The sequence below is a fragment of the Hydractinia symbiolongicarpus genome, chromosome 8, assembly GCF_029227915.1.
Source record: "Hydractinia symbiolongicarpus strain clone_291-10 chromosome 8, HSymV2.1, whole genome shotgun sequence".
NCBI classification, from domain to species: Eukaryota; Metazoa; Cnidaria; class Hydrozoa; order Anthoathecata; family Hydractiniidae; genus Hydractinia; species Hydractinia symbiolongicarpus.
This window is the reverse complement of record NC_079882.1, coordinates 30,047,679-30,072,570: the sequence shown is the minus strand read 5'-3', so window position 1 is coordinate 30,072,570 and position 24,892 is coordinate 30,047,679. Positions and strand designations below refer to the sequence as shown.

The 24,892-nt window shown below is 35.9% G+C and overlaps 1 long non-coding RNA gene across 1 annotated transcript; it reads left to right on the top strand.

Moving 5' to 3' along the window:
- The first annotated feature begins 12,258 nt into the window (after positions 1-12,258).
- LOC130655116 (uncharacterized) lies at positions 12,259-24,378 on the top strand. Its single transcript, XR_008984568.1, has 2 exons — positions 12,259-12,832; positions 22,108-24,378. It is a non-coding gene; the product is annotated as an uncharacterized LOC130655116 (long non-coding RNA).
- Positions 24,379-24,892: the final 514 nt, after the last annotated feature.

Below are 24,892 nucleotides of genomic sequence, written 5' to 3'. Positions count from 1 at the left end.
GTTTTTTTTGAAACTGTCGCTATTTTTTTAGCGCGCAATAACGGCTAGGATTGGTCCCACAGTAAAGAATGACTTATTTATCTAAATTTTTAAATGAAGCGCTACCACAGCGCCCAGTGTAATCGCTGAGTTGCGGCAATCATGTCAAGTTAAGAAGAATGTTATTTCTTGGAGTCCAATTGTCTCAATTATCACATTTATCAGGTCACAGTCCAAAGTTAGTTCAATTAAGTCCCACAGTCAATCATTTCACTGTTAAAAGCGATATAACTTAGTAATGTCGGAAAATATCACTAAATACATAATGGTACAAATATGTGACGCAACCGTTGTAACTCAAACGGATTGATACCGCCAACAAGTCAATGAAATGTAGCTTTTGAGAATGTCTTTATTTCTGCAGCGCATGCTAACGGCCAGGATTGGTCCCACAGTAAAAAATAACTTATTTATGTAAATTTTAAATGAAGCGCTACCACAGCGCCCATGTAATCGCTGACTTTCGGCAATCATGTCAAATTAAGAAGAATGTTATGTCTTGGATTACAGTTGGCTCACTTATCACATTTATAAGGTCACAGTCCAAAATCAGTTCAATTAAGTCCCACAGTCAATCGTTTCACTGATAAAACCGATGCAACCTAGTAATAGCGGAAAAATATCGCTAAATACATGTTGGTAGAATATGTGACACAACCGTTGTTATTCAAACGGATTGACACCGTTAGAAAGTCAATGAAATGTAGTTTTTGAAACTGTTGCTATTTTTCAGCGCGCGATAACGGCTTGGATTGGTCCCACAGTAAAGAATGACTTATTTATCTAAATTTTTAAATGAAGCGCTACCACAGCGCCCATGTAATCGCTGACTTTCGGCAATCATGTCAAATTAAGAAGAATGTTATTTCTTGGAGTCCAATTGTCTCACTTATCACATTTATAAGGTCACAGTCCAAAATCAGTTCCATTAAGTCCCACAGTCAATCGTTTCACTGATAAAAGCGATGCAACCTAGTAATAGCGAAAAATTATCGCTAAATACATGTTGGTAGGAATATGTGACACAACCGTTGTTATTCAAACGGATTGACACCGTTAGAAAGTCATTGAAATGTAGTTTTTGAAACTGTTGCTATTTTTTCAGCGCGCGATAACGGCTAGGATTGGTCCCACAGTAAAGAATGACTTATTTATCTAAATTTTTAAATGAAGCGCTACCACAGCGCCCAGGGTAATCGCTGAGTTGCGGCAATCATGTCAAGTTAAGAAGAATGTTATTTCTTGGAGTCCAATTGTCTCATTTATCACATTTATCAGGTCACAGTCCAAAGTTACTTCAATTAAGTCCCAGAGTCAATCATTTCACTGTTAAAAGCGATATAACTTACTAATGTCGGAAAATATCACTAAATACATAATGGTACGAACATGTGACACAACCGTTGTTACTCAAACAGGTTGATACCGCCAACAAGTCAATGAAATGTAGCTTTTGAGAATGTCTTTATTTCTGCAGCGCATGCTAACGGCCAGGATTGGTCCCACAGTAAAAAATAACTTATTTATCTAAATTTTAAATGAAGCGCTACCACAGCGCCCATGTAATCGCTGACTTTCGGCAATCATGTCAAATTAAGAAGAATGTTATGTCTTGGAGTACAGTTGGCTCACTTATCACATTTATAAGGTCACAGTCCAAAATCAGTTCAATTAAGTCCCACAGTCAATCATTTCACTGTTAAAAGCGATATAACTTAGTAATATCGGAAAAATTTCACTAAATACATGTTGGTACGAATATGTGACGCCACTGTTGTTATTCAAACGGATTGATACCGTTAGAAAGTCAATGAAATGTAGTTTTTGAAACTGTTGCTATTTTTTCAGCGCGCGATAACGGCTAGGATTGGTCCCACAGTAAAGAATGGCTTATTTATCTAAATTTCTAAATGAAGCGCTACCACAGCGCCCAGGGTAATCACTAAGTTCCGGCAATCATGTCAAATTAAGAAGAATGTTATTTCTTGGGGTTCAGTTAACTCATTTATCACATTTATCAGGTAACAGTCCAAAATCAGTTCAATTAAGTCCCACAGTCGAACGTTTCACTGTTAAAAGCGATGCAACCTAGTAATATCCAAATAATATCACTAAATACATGTTGGTACTAATATGTGACGCAACCGTTGTAACTCAAACGAGTTTATATCGCTAGAAAGTCAATAAAATGTAGTTTTTGAAACTGTTCCTCTTTATTCAGCGCATGCTAACGGCCAGGATTGGTCCCACAGTAAAAAATAACTTATTTATCTAAATTTTTAAATGAAGCGCTACCACAGCGACCATGTAATCGCTGACTTTCGGCAATCATGTCAAATTAAGAAGAATGTTATGTCTTGGAGTACAGTTAGCTCACTTATAACATTTATCAGGTCACAGTCAAAAGTTAGTCCAATTAAGTCCCACAGTCAATCATTTCACTGTTAAAAGCGATATAACTTAGTAATATCGGAAAAATATCACTAAATAAATGTTGGTACGAATATGTGACGCCACCGTTGTAACTCAAACGAATTGACACAATTAGAAAGTCAATGAAATATAGTTTTTGAAACTGTCTCTATTTCTTCAGCGCAAGTTAACGGCTAGGATTAGTCCCACAGTAAAAAATGACTTATTTGTCTTAATTTTTAAGTAAAGCGATGCCACAGCGGCCATGTAATCGCTGAGTTTCGGCAATCATGTCAAATTAAGAAGAATGTTATTTCTTGGAATCCAATTGTCTCATTTATCACATTTATCAGGTCACAGTCCAAAGTTAGTTCAATTAAGTCCCACAGTCAATCATTTCACTGTTAAAAGCGATATAACTTAGTAATGTCGGAAAATATCACTAAATACATAATGGTACGAATATGTGACGCAACCGTTGTTACTCAAACGGATTGATACCGCCAACAAGTCAATGAAATGTAGCTTTTGAGAATGTCTCTATTTCTGCAGCGCGTGCTAACGGCCTGGATTAATCCCACAGTAAGAAAAAACTTATTTATCTAAATTTTTAAATAAAGCGCTACCGCAGCGCCCAGTGTAATCGCTGAGTTCCGGCAATCATGTCAAATTAAGAAGAATGTTATTTCTTGGGGTCCAGTTAACTCATTTATCACATTTATCAGGTAACAGTCCAAAATCAGTTCAATTAAGTCCCACAGTCAAACGTTTCACTGTTAAAAGCGATGCAACCTAGTAATATCCGAATAATATCGCTAAGTACATGTTGGTACTAATATGTGACGCAACAATTGCAACTCAAACGAGTTTATATCGCTAGAAAGTCAATAAAATGTAGTTTTTGAAACTGTTCCTATTTATTCAGCGCATGCTAAAGGCCAGGATTGGTCCCACAGTTAAAAATAACGTATTTATCTGAATTTTTAAATGAAGTGCTACCCCAGCGCCCATGTAATCGTTGGCTTTCGGCAATCATGTCAAGTTAAGAAGAATGTTATGTCTTCGACTACAGTTGGCTCACTTATCACATTTATCAGGTCACAGTCAAAAGTTAGTCGAATTAAGTCCCACAGTCAATCATTTCACTGTTAAAAGCGATATAACTTAGTAATATCGGAAAAATATCACTAAATACATGTTGGTACGAATATGTGACGCCACCGTTGTAACTCAAACGAATTGACACCGTTAGAAAGTCAATGAAATATAGTTTTTGAAACTGTCTCTATTTCTTCAGCGCAAGTTAACGGCTAGGATTGGTCCCACAGTAAAAAATGACTTATTTGTCTTAATTTTTAAGTAAAGCGCTACCAAAGCGGCCATGTAATCGCTGAATTTCGGCAATCATGTCAAATTAAGAAGAATGTTATTTCTTGGAGTCCAATTGTCTCACTTATCACATTTATAAGGTTACAGTCCAAAATCAGTTCAATTAAGTCCCACAGTCAATCGTTTCACTGATAAAAGCGATGCAACCTAGTAATAGCGGAAAAATATCGCTAAATACACGTTGGTAGGAATATGTGACACAACCGTTGTTATTCAAACGGATTGACACCGTTAGAAAGTCAATGAAATGTAGTTTTTGAAACTGTCGCTATTTTTTCTGCGCGCGATAACGGCTAGGATTGGGCCCACAGTAAAGAATGACTTATTTATCTAAATTTTTAAATGAAGCGCTACCACAGCGCCCAGGGTAATCGCTGAGTTGCGGCAATCATGTCAAGTTAAGAAGAATGTTATTTCTTGGAATCCAATTGTCTTATTTATCACATTTATCAGGTCACAGTCCAAAGTTAGTTCAATTAAGTCCCACAGTCAATCATTTCACTGTTAAAAGCGATATAACTTAGTAATATCGGAAAAATATCACTAAATACATGTTGGTACGAATATGTGACGCCACCGTTGTAACTCAAACGAATTGACACCGTTAGAAAGTCAATGAAATATAGTTTTTGAAACTGTCTCTATTTCTTCAGCGCAAGTTAACGGCTAGGATTGGTCCCACAGTAAAAAATGACTTATTTGTCTTAATTTTTAAGTAAAGCGCTACCAAAGCGGCCATGTAAACGCTGAGTTTCGGCAATCATGTCAAATTAAGAAGAATGTTATTTCTTGGAGTCCAATTGTCTCACTTATCACATTTATAAGGTCACAGTCCAAAATCAGTTCAATTAAGTCCCACAGTCAATCGTTTCACTGATAAAAGCGATGCAACCTAGTAATAGCGGAAAAATATCGCTAAATACACGTTGGTAGGAATATGTGACACAACCGTTGTTATTCAAACGGATTGACACCGTTAGAAAGTCAATGAAATGTAGTTTTTGAAACTGTCGCTATTTTTTCTGCGCGCGATAACGGCTAGGATTGGGCCCACAGTAAAGAATGACTTATTTTTCTAAATTTTTAAATGAAGCGCTACCACAGCGCCAAGGATAATCGCTGAGTTGCGGCAATCATGTCAAGTTAAGAAGAATGTTATTTCTTGGAATCCAATTGTCTGATTTATCACATTTATCAGGTCGCAGTCCAAAGTTAGTTCAATTAAATCCCACAGTCAATCATTTCACTGTTAAAAGCGATATAACTTAGTAATGTCGGAAAATATCACTAAATACATAATGGTACGAACATGTGACGCAACCGTTATAACTCAAACGGATTGATACCGCCAACAAGTCAATGAAATGTAGTTTTTGAGAATGTCTTTATTTCTTCAGCGCGTGCTAACGGCCTGGATTAATCCCACAGTAAGAAAAGACTTATTTATCTAAATTTTCGAATAAAGCGCTACCCCACAGCCTAGTGTAATAGCTAAATTCCAGCAATCATGTCAAATTAAGAAGAATTCTTTGGGGTTCAATTGGCTCATTTATCACATTTATCAGGTCACAGTCCAAAGTTAGTTCAATTAAGTCCCACAGTCAATCATTTCACTGTTAAAAGCGATATAACTTAGTAATATCGGAAAAATATCACTAAATACATGTTGGTACGAATATGTGACGCCACCGTTGTAACTCAAACGAATTGACACCGTTAGAAAGTCAATGAAATATAGTTTTTGAAACTGTCTCTATTTCTTCAGCGCAAGTTAACGGCTAGGATTGGTCCCACAGTAAAAAATGACTTATTTGTCTTAATTTTTAAGTAAAGCGCTACCAAAGCGGCCATGTAAACGCTGAGTTTCGGCAATCATGTCAAATTAAGAAGAATGTTATTTCTTGGAGTCCAATTGTCTCACTTATCACATTTATAAGGTCACAGTCCAAAATCAGTTCAATTAAGTCCCACAGTCAATCGTTTCACTGATAAAAGCGATGCAACCTAGTAATAGCGGAAAAATATCGCTAAATACACGTTGGTAGGAATATGTGACACAACCGTTGTTATTCAAACGGATTGACACCGTTAGAAAGTCAATGAAATGTAGTTTTTGAAACTGTCGCTATTTTTTCTGCGCGCGATAACGGCTAGGATTGGGCCCACGGTAAAGAATGACTTATTTTTCTAAATTTTTAAATGAAGCGCTACCACAGCGCCAAGGATAATCGCTGAGTTGCGGCAATCATGTCAAGTTAAGAAGAATGTTATTTCTTGGAATCCAATTGTCTGATTTATCACATTTATCAGGTCACAGTCCAAAGTTAGTTCAATTAAATCCCACAGTCAATCATTTCACTGTTAAAAGCGATATAACTTAGTAATGTCGGAAAATATCACTAAATACATAATGGTACGAACATGTGACGCAACCGTTATAACTCAAACGGATTGATACCGCCAACAAGTCAATGAAATGTAGTTTTTGAGAATGTCTTTATTTCTTCAGCGCGTGCTAACGGCCTGGATTAATCCCACAGTAAGAAAAGACTTATTTATCTAAATTTTCGAATAAAGCGCTACCCCACAGCCTAGTGTAATAGCTAAATTCCAGCAATCATGTCAAATTAAGAAGAATTCTTTGGGGTTCAATTGGCTCATTTATCACATTTATAAGGTCACAGTCCAGAGTCAGTTTAATAAAGTCCCACAGCCAATCGTTTCACCCTTAACAGCAATACAACTTAGTAACATCGGAAAAAAATCACTAAGTACATCTTGGTACGAATGTGTGACGCAACCGTTGTAACTCAAACAGATTGACACCGTTAGAAATTCAATGAAATGTAGTTTTTGAAACTGTCTCTATTACTTCAGCGCGAGCTAAGGGCTAGGATTGGTCCCACAGTAAAAAATGACTTATTTATCTTAATTTTTAAATAAAGCGCTACCACAGCGTACAGTGTAGTCGCTGAGTTCCAGCAATCATGTCAAATTAAGAAGAATGTTATTTCTTGGAGTCCAACTGGCTCATTTATCACCTTTTTAAGGTCAAAGTTCAAAATCAGTTTAAAAAAGTCCCACAGTCAATCGTTTCACTCTTAACAGCAATGCAACCTAGTAATAGCGGAAAAATATCGCTATATACATGTTGGTACGAATATGTGGCACAACCGTTGTAATTCAAACGGATTCACACAGTTAGAAAGTCAATGAAATGTAGTTTTTGAAACTGTCTCAATAACTTCAACGCGAGCTAACGGCTAGAATTGGTCCCACAGTAAAAAATGACTTATTTATCTTAATTTTTAAATGAAGCGCTACCCCAGCGCCCATGCAATCGTTGACTTTCGGCAATCAAGTCAAGTTAAGAAGAATGTTATGTCTTCGAGTGCAGTTGGCTCACTTATCACATTTATCAGGTCACAGTCAAAAGTTAGTCCAATTAAGTCCCACAGTCAATCATTTCACTGTTAAAAGCGATATAACTTAGTAATATCGGAAAAATATCACTAAATACATGTTGGTACGAATATGTGACGCCACCGTTGTAACTCAAACGAATTGACACCGTTAGAAAGTCAATGAAATATAGTTTTTGAAACTGTCTCTATTTCTTCAGCGCAAGTTAACGGCTAGGATTGGTCCCACAGTAAAAAATGACTTATTTGTCTTAATTTTTAAGTAAAGCGCTACCAAAGCGGCCATGTAATCGCTGAGTTTCGGCAATCATGTCAAATTAAGAAGAATGTTATTTCTTGGAGTCCAATTGTCTCACTTATCACATTTATAAGGTCACAGTCCAAAATCAGTTCAATTAAGTCCCACAGTCAATCGTTTCACTGATAAAAGCGATGCAACCTAGTAATAGCGGAAAATATCGCTAAATACACGTTGGTAGGAATATGTGACACAACCGTTGTTATTCAAACGGATTGACACCGTTAGAAAGTCAATGAAATGTAGTTTTTGAAACTGTCGCTATTTTTTCTGCGCGCGATAACGGCTAGGATTGTTCCCACAGTAAAGAATGACTTATTTATCTAAATTTTTAAATGAAGCGCTACAACAGCGCCCAGGGTAATCGCTGAGTTGCGGCAATCATGTCAAGTTAAGAAGAATGTTATTTCTTGGAATCCAATTGTCTTATTTATCACATTTATCAGGTCACAGTCCAAAGTTAGTTCAATTAAATCCCACAGTCAATCATTTCACTGTTAAAAGCGATATAACTTAGTAATGTCGGAAAATATCACTAAATACATAATGGTACGAATATGTGACGCAATCGTTGTAACTCAAACGGATTGATACCGCCAACAAGTCAATGAAATGTAGATTTTGAGAATGTCTTTATTTCTTCAGCGCGTGCTAACGGCCTGGATTAATCCCACAGTAAGAAAAGACTTATTTATCTAAATTTTCGAATAAAGCGCTACCCCACAGCCTAGTGTAATAGCTAAATTCCAGCAATCATGTCAAATTAAGAAGAATTCTTTGGGGTTCAATTGGCTCATTTATCACATTTATCAGGTCACAGTCCAAAGTTAGTTCAATTAAGTCCCACAGTCAATCATTTCACTTTTAAAAGCGATATAACTTAGTAATATCGGAAAAATATCACTAAATACATGTTGGTACGAATATGTGACGCCACCGTTGTAACTCAAACGAATTGACACCGTTAGAAAGTCAATGAAATATAGTTTTTGAAACTGTCTCTATTTCTTCAGCGCAAGTTAACGGCTAGGATTGGTCCCACAGTAAAAAATGACTTATTTGTCTTAATTTTTAAGTAAAGCGCTACCAAAGCGGCCATGTAAACGCTGAGTTTCGGCAATCATGTCAAATTAAGAAGAATGTTATTTCTTGGAGTCCAATTGTCTCACTTATCACATTTATAAGGTCACAGTCCAAAATCAGTTCAATTAAGTCCCACAGTCAATCGTTTCACTGATAAAAGCGATGCAACCTAGTAATAGCGGAAAAATATCGCTAAATACACGTTGGTAGGAATATGTGACACAACCGTTGTTATTCAAACGGATTGACACCGTTAGAAAATCAATGAAATGTAGTTTTTGAAACTGTCGCTATTTTTTCTGCGCGCGATAACGGCTAGGATTGGGCCCACGGTAAAGAATGACTTATTTTTCTAAATTTTTAAATGAAGCGCTACCACAGCGCCCAGGATAATCGCTGAGTTGCGGCATTCATGTCAAGTTAAGAAGAATGTTATTTCTTGGAATCCAATTGTCTGATTTATCACATTTATAAGGTCACAGTCCAGAGTCAGTTTAATAAAGTCCCACAGCCAATCGTTTCACCCTTAACAGCAATACAACTTAGTAACATCGGAAAAAAATCACTAAGTACATCTTGGTACGAATGTGTGACGCAACCGTTGTAACTCAAACAGATTGACACCGTTGGAAATTCAATGAAATGTAGTTTTTGAAACTGTCTCTATTACTTCAGCGCGAGCTAAGGGCTAGGATTGGTCCCACAGTAAAAAATGACTTATTTATCTTAATTTTTAAATAAAGCGCTACCACAGCGTACAGTGTAGTCGCTGAGTTCCAGCAATCATGTCAAATTAAGAAGAATGTTATTTCTTGGAGTCCAACTGGCTCATTTATCACCTTTTTAAGGTCAAAGTTCAAAATCAGTTTAAAAAAGTCCCACAGTCAATCGTTTCACTGATAAAAGCGATGCAACCTAGTAATAGCGGAAAATATCGCTAAATACACGTTGGTAGGAATATGTGACACAACCGTTGTTATTCAAACGGATTGACACCGTTAGAAAGTCAATGAAATGTAGTTTTTGAAACTGTCGCTATTTTTTCTGCGCGCGATAACGGCTAGGATTGGGCCCACAGTAAAGAATGACTTATTTATCTAAATTTTTAAATGAAGCGCTACAACAGCGCCCAGGGTAATCGCTGAGTTGCGGCAATCATGTCAAGTTAAGAAGAATGTTATTTCTTGGAATCCAATTGTCTTATTTATCACATTTATCAGGTCACAGTCCAAAGTTAGTTCAAATAAATCCCACAGTCAATCATTTCACTGTTAAAAGCGATATAACTTAGTAATGTCGGAAAATATCACTAAATACATAATGGTACGAATATGTGACGCAATCGTTGTAACTCAAACGGATTGATACCGCCAACAAGTCAATGAAATGTAGTTTTTGAGAATGTCTTTATTTCTTCAGCGCGTGCTAACGGCCTGGATTAATCCCACAGTAAGAAAAGACTTATTTATCTAAATTTTCGAATAAAGCGCTACCCCACAGCCTAGTGTAATAGCTAAATTCCAGCAATCATGTCAAATTAAGAAGAATTCTTTGGGGTTCAATTGGCTCATTTATCACATTTATCAGGTCACAGTCCAAAGTTAGTTCAATTAAGTCCCACAGTCAATCATTTCACTTTTAAAAGCGATATAACTTAGTAATATCGGAAAAATATCACTAAATACATGTTGGTACGAATATGTGACGCCACCGTTGTAACTCAAACGAATTGACACCGTTAGAAAGTCAATGAAATATAGTTTTTGAAACTGTCTCTATTTCTTCAGCGCAAGTTAACGGCTAGGATTGGTCCCACAGTAAAAAATGACTTATTTGTCTTAATTTTTAAGTAAAGCGCTACCAAAGCGGCCATGTAAACGCTGAGTTTCGGCAATCATGTCAAATTAAGAAGAATGTTATTTCTTGGAGTCCAATTGTCTCACTTATCACATTTATAAGGTCACAGTCCAAAATCAGTTCAATTAAGTCCCACAGTCAATCGTTTCACTGATAAAAGCGATGCAACCTAGTAATAGCGGAAAAATATCGCTAAATACACGTTGGTAGGAATATGTGACACAACCGTTGTTATTCAAACGGATTGACACCGTTAGAAAGTCAATGAAATGTAGTTTTTGAAACTGTCGCTATTTTTTCTGCGCGCGATAACGGCTAGGATTGGGCCCACGGTAAAGAATGACTTATTTTTCTAAATTTTTAAATGAAGCGCTACCACAGCGCCCAGGATAATCGCTGAGTTGCGGCAATCATGTCAAGTTAAGAAGAATGTTATTTCTTGGAATCCAATTGTCTGATTTATCACATTTATAAGGTCACAGTCCAGAGTCAGTTTAATAAAGTCCCACAGCCAATCGTTTCACCCTTAACAGCAATACAACTTAGTAACATCGGAAAAAAATCACTAAGTACATCTTGGTACGAATGTGTGACGCAACCGTTGTAACTCAAACAGATTGACACCGTTGGAAATTCAATGAAATGTAGTTTTTGAAACTGTCTCTATTACTTCAGCGCGAGCTAAGGGCTAGGATTGGTCCCACAGTAAAAAATGACTTATTTATCTTAATTTTTAAATAAAGCGCTACCACAGCGTACAGTGTAGTCGCTGAGTTCCAGCAATCATGTCAAATTAAGAAGAATGTTATTTCTTGGAGTCCAACTGGCTCATTTATCACCTTTTTAAGGTCAAAGTTCAAAATCAGTTTAAAAAAGTCCCACAGTCAATCGTTTCACTGATAAAAGCGATGCAACCTAGTAATAGCGGAAAATATCGCTAAATACACGTTGGTAGGAATATGTGACACAACCGTTGTTATTCAAACGGATTGACACCGTTAGAAAGTCAATGAAATGTAGTTTTTGAAACTGTCGCTATTTTTTCTGCGCGCGATAACGGCTAGGATTGGGCCCACAGTAAAGAATGACTTATTTATCTAAATTTTTAAATGAAGCGCTACAACAGCGCCCAGGGTAATCGCTGAGTTGCGGCAATCATGTCAAGTTAAGAAGAATGTTATTTCTTGGAATCCAATTGTCTTATTTATCACATTTATCAGGTCACAGTCCAAAGTTAGTTCAATTAAATCCCACAGTCAATCATTTCACTGTTAAAAGCGATATAACTTAGTAATGTCGGAAAATATCACTAAATACATAATGGTACGAATATGTGACGCAATCGTTGTAACTCAAACGGATTGATACCGCCAACAAGTCAATGAAATGTAGTTTTTGAGAATGTCTTTATTTCTTCAGCGCGTGCTAACGGCCTGGATTAATCCCACAGTAAGAAAAGACTTATTTATCTAAATTTTCGAATAAAGCGCTACCCCACAGCCTAGTGTAATAGCTAAATTCCAGCAATCATGTCAAATTAAGAAGAATTCTTTGGGGTTCAATTGGCTCATTTATCACATTTATCAGGTCACAGTCCAAAGTTAGTTCAATTAAGTCCCACAGTCAATCATTTCACTTTTAAAAGCGATATAACTTAGTAATATCGGAAAAATATCACTAAATACATGTTGGTACGAATATGTGACGCCACCGTTGTAACTCAAACGAATTGACACCGTTAGAAAGTCAATGAAATATAGTTTTTGAAACTGTCTCTATTTCTTCAGCGCAAGTTAACGGCTAGGATTGGTCCCACAGTAAAAAATGACTTATTTGTCTTAATTTTTAAGTAAAGCGCTACCAAAGCGGCCATGTAAACGCTGAGTTTCGGCAATCATGTCAAATTAAGAAGAATGTTATTTCTTGGAGTCCAATTGTCTCACTTATCACATTTATAAGGTCACAGTCCAAAATCAGTTCAATTAAGTCCCACAGTCAATCGTTTCACTGATAAAAGCGATGCAACCTAGTAATAGCGGAAAAATATCGCTAAATACACGTTGGTAGGAATATGTGACACAACCGTTGTTATTCAAACGGATTGACACCGTTAGAAAGTCAATGAAATGTAGTTTTTGAAACTGTCGCTATTTTTTCTGCGCGCGATAACGGCTAGGATTGGGCCCACGGTAAAGAATGACTTATTTTTCTAAATTTTTAAATGAAGCGCTACCACAGCGCCCAGGATAATCGCTGAGTTGCGGCAATCATGTCAAGTTAAGAAGAATGTTATTTCTTGGAATCCAATTGTCTGATTTATCACATTTATCAGGTCACAGTCCAAAGTTAGTTCAATTAAATCCAACAGTCAATCATTTCACTGTTAAAAGCGATATAACTTAGTAATGTCGGAAAATATCACTAAATACATAATGGTACGAACATGTGACGCAACCGTTATAACTCAAACGGATTGATACCGCCAACAAGTCAATGAAATGTAGTTTTTGAGAATGTCTTTATTTCTTCAGCGCGTGCTAACGGCCTGGATTAATCCCACAGTAAGAAAAGACTTATTTATCTAAATTTTCGAATAAAGCGCTACCCCACAGCCTAGTGTAATAGCTAAATTCCAGCAATCATGTCAAATTAAGAAGAATTCTTTGGGGTTCAATTGGCTCATTTATCACATTTATAAGGTCACAGTCCAGAGTCAGTTTAATAAAGTCCCACAGCCAATCGTTTCACCCTTAACAGCAATACAACTTAGTAACATCGGAAAAAAATCACTAAGTACATCTTGGTACGAATGTGTGACGCAACCGTTGTAACTCAAACAGATTGACACCGTTGGAAATTCAATGAAATGTAGTTTTTGAAACTGTCTCTATTACTTCAGCGCGAGCTAAGGGCTAGGATTGGTCCCACAGTAAAAAATGACTTATTTATCTTAATTTTTAAATAAAGCGCTACCACAGCGTACAGTGTAGTCGCTGAGTTCCAGCAATCATGTCAAATTAAGAAGAATGTTATTTCTTGGAGTCCAACTGGCTCATTTATCACCTTTTTAAGGTCAAAGTTCAAAATCAGTTTAAAAAAGTCCCACAGTCAATCGTTTCACTCTTAACAGCAATGCAACCTAGTAATAGCGGAAAAATATCGCTATATACATGTTGGTACGAATATGTGGCACAACCGTTGTAATTCAAACGGATTCACACAGTTAGAAAGTCAATGAAATGTAGTTTTTGAAACTGTCTCAATAACTTCAACGCGAGCTAACGGCTAGAATTGGTCCCACAGTAAAAAATGACTTATTTATCTTAATTTTTAAATGAAGCGCTACCCCAGCGCCCATGCAATCGTTGACTTTCGGCAATCAAGTCAAGTTAAGAAGAATGTTATGTCTTCGAGTGCAGTTGGCTCACTTATCACATTTATCAGGTCACAGTCAAAAGTTAGTCCAATTAAGTCCCACAGTCAATCATTTCACTGTTAAAAGCGATATAACTTAGTAATATCGGAAAAATATCACTAAATACATGTTGGTACGAATATGTGACGCCACCGTTGTAACTCAAACGAATTGACACCGTTAGAAAGTCAATGAAATATAGTTTTTGAAACTGTCTCTATTTCTTCAGCGCAAGTTAACGGCTAGGATTGGTCCCACAGTAAAAAATGACCTATTTGTCTTAATTTTTAAGTAAAGCGCTACCAAAGCGGCCATGTAATCGCTGAGTTTCGGCAATCATGTCAAATTAAGAAGAATGTTATTTCTTGGAGTCCAATTGTCTCACTTATCACATTTATAAGGTCACAGTCCAAAATCAGTTCAATTAAGTCCCACAGTCAATCGTTTCACTGATAAAAGCGATGCAACCTAGTAATAGCGGAAAATATCGCTAAATACACGTTGGTAGGAATATGTGACACAACCGTTGTTATTCAAACGGATTGACACCGTTAGAAAGTCAATGAAATGTAGTTTTTGAAACTGTCGCTATTTTTTCTGCGCGCGATAACGGCTAGGATTGGGCCCACAGTAAAGAATGACTTATTTATCTAAATTTTTAAATGAAGCGCTACAACAGCGCCCAGGGTAATCGCTGAGTTGCGGCAATCATGTCAAGTTAAGAAGAATGTTATTTCTTGGAATCCAATTGTCTTATTTATCACATTTATCAGGTCACAGTCCAAAGTTAGTTCAATTAAATCCCACAGTCAATCATTTCACTGTTAAAAGCGATATAACTTAGTAATGTCGGAAAATATCACTAAATACATAATGGTACGAATATGTGACGCAATCGTTGTAACTCAAACGGATTGATACCGCCAACAAGTCAATGAAATGTAGTTTTTGAGAATGTCTTTATTTCTTCAGCGCGTGCTAACGGCCTGGATTAATCCCACAGTAAGAAAAGACTTATTTATCTAAATTTTCGAATAAAGCGCTACCCCACAGCCTAGTGTAATAGCTAAATTCCAGCAATCATGTCAAATTAAGAAGAATTCTTTGGGGTTCAATTGGCTCATTTATCACATTTATCAGGTCACAGTCCAAAGTTAGTTCAATTAAGTCCCACAGTCAATCATTTCACTGTTAAAAGCGATATAACTTAGTAATATCGGAAAAATATCACTAAATACATGTTGGTACGAATATGTGACGCCACCGTTGTAACTCAAACGAATTGACACCGTTAGAAAGTCAATGAAATATAGTTTTTGAAACTGTCTCTATTTCTTCAGCGCAAGTTAACGGCTAGGATTGGTCCCACAGTAAAAAATGACTTATTTGTCTTAATTTTTAAGTAAAGCGCTACCAAAGCGGCCATGTAAACGCTGAGTTTCGGCAATCATGTCAAATTAAGAAGAATGTTATTTCTTGGAGTCCAATTGTCTCACTTATCACATTTATAAGGTCACAGTCCAAAATCAGTTCAATTAAGTCCCACAGTCAATCATTTCACTGTTAAAAGCGATATAACTTAGTAATGTCGGAAAATATCACTAAATACATAATGGTACGAACATGTGACGCAACCGTTATAACTCAAACGGATTGATACCGCCAACAAGTCAATGAAATGTAGTTTTTGAGAATGTCTTTATTTCTTCAGCGCGTGCTAACGGCCTGGATTAATCCCACAGTAAGAAAAGACTTATTTATCTAAATTTTCGAATAAAGCGCTACCCCACAGCCTAGTGTAATAGCTAAATTCCAGCAATCATGTCAAATTAAGAAGAATTCTTTGGGGTTCAATTGGCTCATTTATCACATTTATAAGGTCACAGTCCAGAGTCAGTTTAATAAAGTCCCACAGCCAATCGTTTCACCCTTAACAGCAATACAACTTAGTAACATCGGAAAAAAATCACTAAGTACATCTTGGTACGAATGTGTGACGCAACCGTTGTAACTCAAACAGATTGACACCGTTGGAAATTCAATGAAATGTAGTTTTTGAAACTGTCTCTATTACTTCAGCGCGAGCTAAGGGCTAGGATTGGTCCCACAGTAAAAAATGACTTATTTATCTTAATTTTTAAATAAAGCGCTACCACAGCGTACAGTGTAGTCGCTGAGTTCCAGCAATCATGTCAAATTAAGAAGAATGTTATTTCTTGGAGTCCAACTGGCTCATTTATCACCTTTTTAAGGTCAAAGTTCAAAATCAGTTTAAAAAAGTCCCACAGTCAATCGTTTCACTCTTAACAGCAATGCAACCTAGTAATAGCGGAAAAATATCGCTATATACATGTTGGTACGAATATGTGGCACAACCGTTGTAATTCAAACGGATTCACACAGTTAGAAAGTCAATGAAATGTAGTTTTTGAAACTGTCTCAATAACTTCAACGCGAGCTAACGGCTAGAATTGGTCCCACAGTAAAAAATGACTTATTTATCTTAATTTTTAAATGAAGCGCTACCCCAGCGCCCATGCAATCGTTGACTTTCGGCAATCAAGTCAAGTTAAGAAGAATGTTATGTCTTCGAGTGCAGTTGGCTCACTTATCACATTTATCAGGTCACAGTCAAAAGTTAGTCCAATTAAGTCCCACAGTCAATCATTTCACTGTTAAAAGCGATATAACTTAGTAATATCGGAAAAATATCACTAAATACATGTTGGTACGAATATGTGACGCCACCGTTGTAACTCAAACGAATTGACACCGTTAGAAAGTCAATGAAATATAGTTTTTGAAACTGTCTCTATTTCTTCAGCGCAAGTTAACGGCTAGGATTGGTCCCACAGTAAAAAATGACCTATTTGTCTTAATTTTTAAGTAAAGCGCTACCAAAGCGGCCATGTAATCGCTGAGTTTCGGCAATCATGTCAAATTAAGAAGAATGTTATTTCTTGGAGTCCAATTGTCTCACTTATCACATTTATAAGGTCACAGTCCAAAATCAGTTCAATTAAGTCCCACAGTCAATCGTTTCACTGATAAAAGCGATGCAACCTAGTAATAGCGGAAAATATCGCTAAATACACGTTGGTAGGAATATGTGACACAACCGTTGTTATTCAAACGGATTGACACCGTTAGAAAGTCAATGAAATGTAGTTTTTGAAACTGTCGCTATTTTTTCTGCGCGCGATAACGGCTAGGATTGGGCCCACAGTAAAGAATGACTTATTTATCTAAATTTTTAAATGAAGCGCTACAACAGCGCCCAGGGTAATCGCTGAGTTGCGGCAATCATGTCAAGTTAAGAAGAATGTTATTTCTTGGAATCCAATTGTCTTATTTATCACATTTATCAGGTCACAGTCCAAAGTTAGTTCAATTAAATCCCACAGTCAATCATTTCACTGTTAAAAGCGATATAACTTAGTAATGTCGGAAAATATCACTAAATACATAATGGTACGAATATGTGACGCAATCGTTGTAACTCAAACGGATTGATACCGCCAACAAGTCAATGAAATGTAGTTTTTGAGAATGTCTTTATTTCTTCAGCGCGTGCTAACGGCCTGGATTAATCCCACAGTAAGAAAAGACTTATTTATCTAAATTTTCGAATAAAGCGCTACCCCACAGCCTAGTGTAATAGCTAAATTCCAGCAATCATGTCAAATTAAGAAGAATTCTTTGGGGTTCAATTGGCTCATTTATCACATTTATCAGGTCACAGTCCAAAGTTAGTTCAATTAAGTCCCACAGTCAATCATTTCACTGTTAAAAGCGATATAACTTAGTAATATCGGAAAAATATCACTAAATACATGTTGGTACGAATATGTGACGCCACCGTTGTAACTCAAACGAATTGACACCGTTAGAAAGTCAATGAAATATAGTTTTTGAAACTGTCTCTATTTCTTCAGCGCAAGTTAACGGCTAGGATTGGTCCCACAGTAAAAAATGACTTATTTGTCTTAATTTTTAAGTAAAGCGCTACCAAAGCGGCCATGTAAACGCTGAGTTTCGGCAATCATGTCAAATTAAGAAGAATGTTATTTCTTGGAGTCCAATTGTCTCACTTATCACATTTATAAGGTCACAGTCCAAAATCAGTTCAATTAAGTCCCACAGTCAATCGTTTCACTGATAAAAGCGATGCAACCTAGTAATAGCGGAAAAATATCGCTAAATACACGTTGGTAGGAATATGTGACACAACCGTTGTTATTCAAACGGATTGACACCGTTAGAAAGTCAATGAAATGTAGTTTTTGAAACTGTCGCTATTTTTTCTGCGCGCGATAACGGCTAGGATTGGGCCCACGGTAAAGAATGACTTATTTTTCTAAATTTTTAAATGAAGCGCTACCACAGCGCCCAGGATAATCGCTGAGTTGCGGCAATCATGTCAAGTTAAGAAGAATGTTATTTCTTGGAATCCTATTGTCTGATTTATCACATTTATCAGGTCACAGTCCAAAGTTAGTTCAATTAAATCCCACAGTCAATCATTTCACTGTTAAAAGCGATATAACTTAGTAATGTCGGAAAATATCACTAAATACATAATGGTACGAACATGTGACGCAACCGTTATAACTCAAACGGATTGATACCGCCAACAAGTCAATGAAATGTAGTTTTTGAGAATGTCTTTATTTCTTCAGCGCGTGCTAACGGCCTGGATTAATCCCACAGTAAGAAAAGACTTATTTATCTAAATTTTCGAATAAAGCGCTACCCCACAGCCTAGTGTAATAGCTAAATTCCAGCAATCATGTCAAATTAAGAAGAATTCTTTGGGGTTCAATTGGCTCATTTATCACATTTATAAGGTCACAGTCCAGAGTCAGTTTAATAAAGTCCCACAGCCAATCGTTTCACCCTTAACAGCAATACAACTTAGTAACATCGGAAAAAAATCACTAAGTACATCTTGGTACGAATGTGTGACGCAACCGTTGTAACTCAAACAGATTGACACCGTTGGAAATTCAATGAAATGTAGTTTTTGAAACTGTCTCTATTACTTCAGCGCGAGCTAAGGGCTAGGATTGGTCCCACAGTAAAAAATGACTTATTTATCTTAATTTTTAAATAAAGCGCTACCACAGCGTACAGTGTAGTCGCTGAGTTCCAGCAATCATGTCAAATTAAGAAGAATGTTATTTCTTTGAGTCCAACTGGCTCATTTATCACCTTTTTAAGGTCAAAGTTCAAAATCAGTTTAATAAAGTCCCACAGTCAATCGTTTCACTCTTAACAGCAATGCAACCTAGTAATAGCGGAAAAATATCGCTATATACATGTTGGTACGAATATGTGGCACAACCGTTGTAATTCAAACGGATTCACACAGTTAGAAAGTCAATGAAATGTAGTTTTTGAAACTGTCTCAATAACTTCAACGCGAGCTAACGGCTAGAATTGGTCCCCCAGTAAAAAATGACTTATTTATCTTAATTTTTAAATGAAGCGCTACCCCAGCGCCCATGCAATCGTTGACTTTCGGCAATCAAGTCAAGTTAAGAAGAATGTTATGTCTTCGAGTGCAGTTGGCTCACTTATCACATTTATCAGGTCACAGTCAAAAGTTAGTCCAATTAAGTCCCACAGTCAATCATTTCACTGTTAAAAGCGATATAACTTAGTAATATCGGAAAAATATCACTAAATACATGTTGGTACGAATATGTGACGCCACCGTTGTAACTCAAACGAATTGACACCGTTAGAAAGTCAATGAAATATAGTTTTTGAAACTGTCTCTATTTCTTCAGCGCAAGTTAACGGCTAGGATTGGTCCCACAGTAAAAAATGACTTATTTGTCTTAATTTTTAAGTAAAGCGCTACCAAAGCGGCCATGTAATCGCTGAGTTTCGGCAATCATGTCAAATTAAGAAGAATGTTATTTCTTGGAGTCCAATTGTCTCACTTATCACATTTATAAGGTCACAGTCCAAAATCAGTTCAATTAAGTCCCACAGTCAATCGTTTCACTGATAAAAGCGATGCAACCTAGTAATAGCGGAAAATATCGCTAAATACACGTTGGTAGGAATATGTGACACAACCGTTGTTATTCAAACGGATTGACACCGTTAGAAAGTCAATGAAATGTAGTTTTTGAAACTGTCGCTATTTTTTCTGCGCGCGATAACGGCTAGGATTGGGCCCACAGTAAAAAATGACTTATTTATCTAAATTTTTAAATGAAGCGCTACAACAGCGCCCAGGGTAATCGCTGAGTTGCGGCAATCATGTCAAGTTAAGAAGAATGTTATTTCTTGGAATCCAATTGTCTTATTTATCACATTTATCAGGTCACAGTCCAAAGTTAGTTCAATTAAATCCCACAGTCAATCATTTCACTGTTAAAAGCGATATAACTTAGTAATGTCGGAAAATATCACTAAATACATAATGGTACGAATATGTGACGCAATCGTTGTAACTCAAACGGATTGATACCGCCAACAAGTCAATGAAATGTAGTTTTTGAGAATGTCTTTATTTCTTCAGCGCGTGCTAACGGCCTGGATTAATCCCACAGTAAGAAAAGACTTATTTATCTAAATTTTCGAATAAAGCGCTACCCCACAGCCTAGTGTAATCGCTGAATTCCAGCAATCATGTCAAATTAAGAAGAATTCTTTGGGGTTCAATTGGCTCATTTATCACATTTATAAGGTCACAGTCCAGAGTCAGTTTAATAAAGTCCCACAGTCAATCGTTTCACTCTTAACAGCAATACAACTTAGTAACATCGGAAAAAAATCACTAACTACATCTTGGTACGAATGTGTGACGCAACCGTTGTAACTCAAACAGATTGACACCGTTGGAAATTCAATGAAATGTAGTTTTTTAAACTGTCTCTATTACTTCAGCGCGAGCTAAGGGCTAGGATTGGTCCCACAGTAAAAAATGACTTATTTATCTTAATTTTTAAATAAAGCGCTACCACAGCGTACAGTGTAGTCGCTGAGTTCCAGCAAACATGTCAAATTAGGAAGAATGTTATTTCTTGGAGTCCAACTGGCTCATTTTACACCTTTTTAAGGTCAAAGTTCAAAATCAGTTTAATAAAGTCCCACAGTCAATCGTTTCACTCTTAACAGCAATGCAACCTAGTAATAGCGGAAAAATATCGCTATATACATGTTGGTACGAATATGTGGCACAACCGTTGTAATTCAAACGGATTGACACAGTTAGAGAGTCAATGAAATGTAGTTTTTGAAACTGTCTCTATAACTTCAACGCGAGCTAACGGCTAGAATTGGTCCCACAGTAAAAAATGACTTATTTATCTTAATTTTTAAATGAAGCGCTACCACAGCGCCCAAGTAATCGCTGAATTTCGGCAATCATGTCAAATTAAAAAGAATGTTATGTCTTGGAGTACAGTTGGCTCACTTATCACATTTATCAGGTCACAGTCCAAAGTTAGTCCAATTAAGTCCCACAGTCAATCATTTCACTGTTAAAAGCGATATAATTTAGTAATATCGGAAAAATATCACTAAATACATGTTGGTACGAATATGTGACGCAACGTTGTAACTCAAACGGATTGACACCGTTAGAAAGTCAATGAAATATAGTTTTTGAAACTATCTCTATTTCTTCAGCCCAAGTTAACGGCTAGGATTGGTCCCACAGTAAAAAATGACTTATTTGTCTTAATTTTTAAGTAAAGCGCTACCACAGCGCCCATGTAATCGCTGAGTTTCGCCAATCATGTCAAATTAAGGAGAATGTTATTTCTTGGAGTCCAATTGTCTCACTTATCACATTTATAAGGTCACAGTCCAAAATCAGTTCAATTAAGTCCCACAGTCAATCGTTTCACTGATGAAAGCGATGCAACCTAGTAATAGCGGAAAAATATCGCTAAATACATGTTGGTAGGAATATGCGACACAACAGTTGTTATTTAAACGGATTGACACCGTTAGAAAGTCAATGAAATGTAGTTTTTGAAACTGTCGCTATTTTTTCAGCGCGCGATAACGGCTAGGATTGGTCCCACAGTAAAGAATGACTTATTTATCTAAATTTTTAAATGAAGCGCTACCACAGCGCCCAGGGTAATCGCTGAGTTGCGGCAATCATGTCAAATTAAGAAGAATGTTATTTCTTGGGGTCCAGTTAACTCATTTATCACATTTATCAGGTAACAGTCCAAAATCAGTTCAATTAAGTCCCACAGTCGAACGTTTCACTGTTAAAAGCGATGCAACCTAGTAATCTATATAATAATACGCCAGTTCCGTGTCTCTGTGACAGGCAAAGTTGATATCGTCATTTTCCTTTGATGTTACTGAAAAAAATCTTTGATGTTGCCGAAAAAAATATGTCTTCTTTGTCGTGAAAAGCCGCGAGTTTTGTGTGGTTTGTTAAATGAAGTTCTAGCACAAAGTAACGGAAATTGTGTTTGCAAAAAAGATGGCTGTCCTTTTTAAGCATTTGTCTTCTCTTGCCTTTAAAATAAATCTTTACAAAATCATTTAAAAAGGGGCATGGTATATAAATGAAGTATAGAAAGGTTTGTTTATGTTTTTTAAAGTTTTGATGATATTATTGATGCGAGACATGTTTGTTAGCTAGCATCAACCACACCAACAACAACTAGCTAGGTAGCTAGGATTTTATAAATATGTAGCCATGTTCTTTATACCTAGCTAAGTCTCCAGTTTATATTTAAGTGACCAGCTATTAGCTGCTGTAGCTACCTTATGTTAGCTTCAGTTTTATGTTGCTTTTTACATGTAAGCTAACCTTAGTGGTCTTTGCTAAGAATGTGACTGTAACTTATTTTAATTGACATTTTAAGCTTAAATTAACAAGCCACAACAACTTTTAAAAAAGTATTACATAATATTTACGAAGAGTTTAAGGACTGTTTTTAAGCAAATAATGTATTTTTCACAATTTGTGTATGCAAATAATGTATTTTTCACATTTTGTGTAACTAAACTTATATATATACATCGGTTACATGCAATATGACGAAACGATTTTTATTTAACATGTAGTAATTCTGGTACCTTAAGTGTAGTGATTTTTGTTGTTCTAGATGTTCTGACTAAAATGTTTTTGTTTATGGCATTTTGTCTCAATTAAGAAAAGTTTCAACTTTTTTGAGGGAGTACAACACCGAAAAAACTTGTGTTTTTTTTATATTTTATATAAATTCTTACCGGTCAGGACTCTGTACAACATACCGAAATGACTGATCCCTCTCTATTTATAAATTTGATGCGTTCCAAATCACAGTTTTTTGAAATTTTGGGTAATATTTAATGAGCACAAGATGCAAATACTGATTTTTGTTGAATCAGAAGTATTTCCTACAACCATTCTTTTTTACACTTTTGTGGAGAAAAAGTGTATGCAATATCATCAGAATAATAGATTTTGTTGCAAACTGTTTTTCTTTTTCACATTTTGGATTGAAATATTGTTATAAAGGGCATATATCAATAGACATATATATATATATACCAAAATAATTAAATTCTGCAAACTTTGATTTTGTCGTTCACCTCTCATCTTTTATATTTTGATTAAACTTTTGAGGAAAACCATAGGAATTATTTAGAATTTGTATTTTGTGTTTCAAATTTAGTGCAAAAATTTAACTGTTGTGAGGGAGGACCATATGCAATTATATATACTAAAAATAATAATTTGATATTCTACAAGTTGTATTTTTTTATGCACTTAAATGACTGCTTTTTCTGAGTTGAATTTGATGGTTTTCATGTCAATTTTGTGGAAGATTTTATGGCTGAAGACAATATAGAACATGCCAATTGAACTGATTTTTGTTCATATTTTGATTTACTCCTCATAAACCTTTGTGTTCTACATTTATTGTAAACTATTGTGAGGAAGGACCATATATATATATACAATGTTTTCAAAATAATGATTTTTGTTGATTAGAAATTTACTCCTTGCTCATTGCTTTTTCGACATTTCAGGTTAAAATGTTTGGTAAAGTCAGTATGGATCATTAGACAAAAAATTGTTTTGTTAACCGGTTAATTTTTACATTTTGTGCATATTTTTGCGGGAGAGGATGGTATGCAACCGAATAAATGATTTTTCAAAGTTTAACTTTTTATTTTTAGGTGTTTTGTGTTTGTTTAAGTTTGGCTTTTTGATATTGTTCAGGTTGTATTGTTGTATAAGCATTTAGGGAAAAGACAATGTTTAAAATGCGTAAAGAACTTATTTCATAGATCTGTGCTTACTGTTGCAAGCCTTTCTTTTCGACACTTCAGATTAAAATATTGAAGGTTTTCAACATAATCACATAATAAGATGTATACATATTTGAGATGTGTTATTTCTGACATTATTATTATTGTTGTCGTAACTGTCTGGGTTGTGACTGTCAATGTTGTAACTTTCTACTAACTAGATTTTACACCTTGCACGCCGTTGTTTTTCATATTTTGTCTGAAGTTTTGTTGGGAGGATTTCATGCAATTTGACATTTGATATTTTGTGTTAGATTTTAAGAACTTTTTTGTTAAATTATGACTTATATACTTTCTTTTTATGCATTTTCAGATTATTTTTTTTTGTAAAAGACATATTTAATATACTGAAATATTTGCTGATGTCATCAAAAATTCAAATGACAGAACTTTTCAATTGTTTTTCTGCCTAAGTGGATTTTTCCACGGGCCTAATCGACTAGTATCAGAATAATATCGCTAAATAAATGTTGGTACGAATATGTGACCCAACCATTGTAACTCAAACGGACTGACACCGTTACCAAGTCAATGAAATGTAGTATTTGAAACTGTCTCTATTTCTTCAGCGCGCGCTAAGGGCTAGGATTGGTCCCACAGTAAAAAATGACTTTTTTATCTTAATTTTTAAATGAAGCGCTACCACAGCGCCCATGTTATCGCTGAGTCTCGGCAATCATGTCAAGTTAA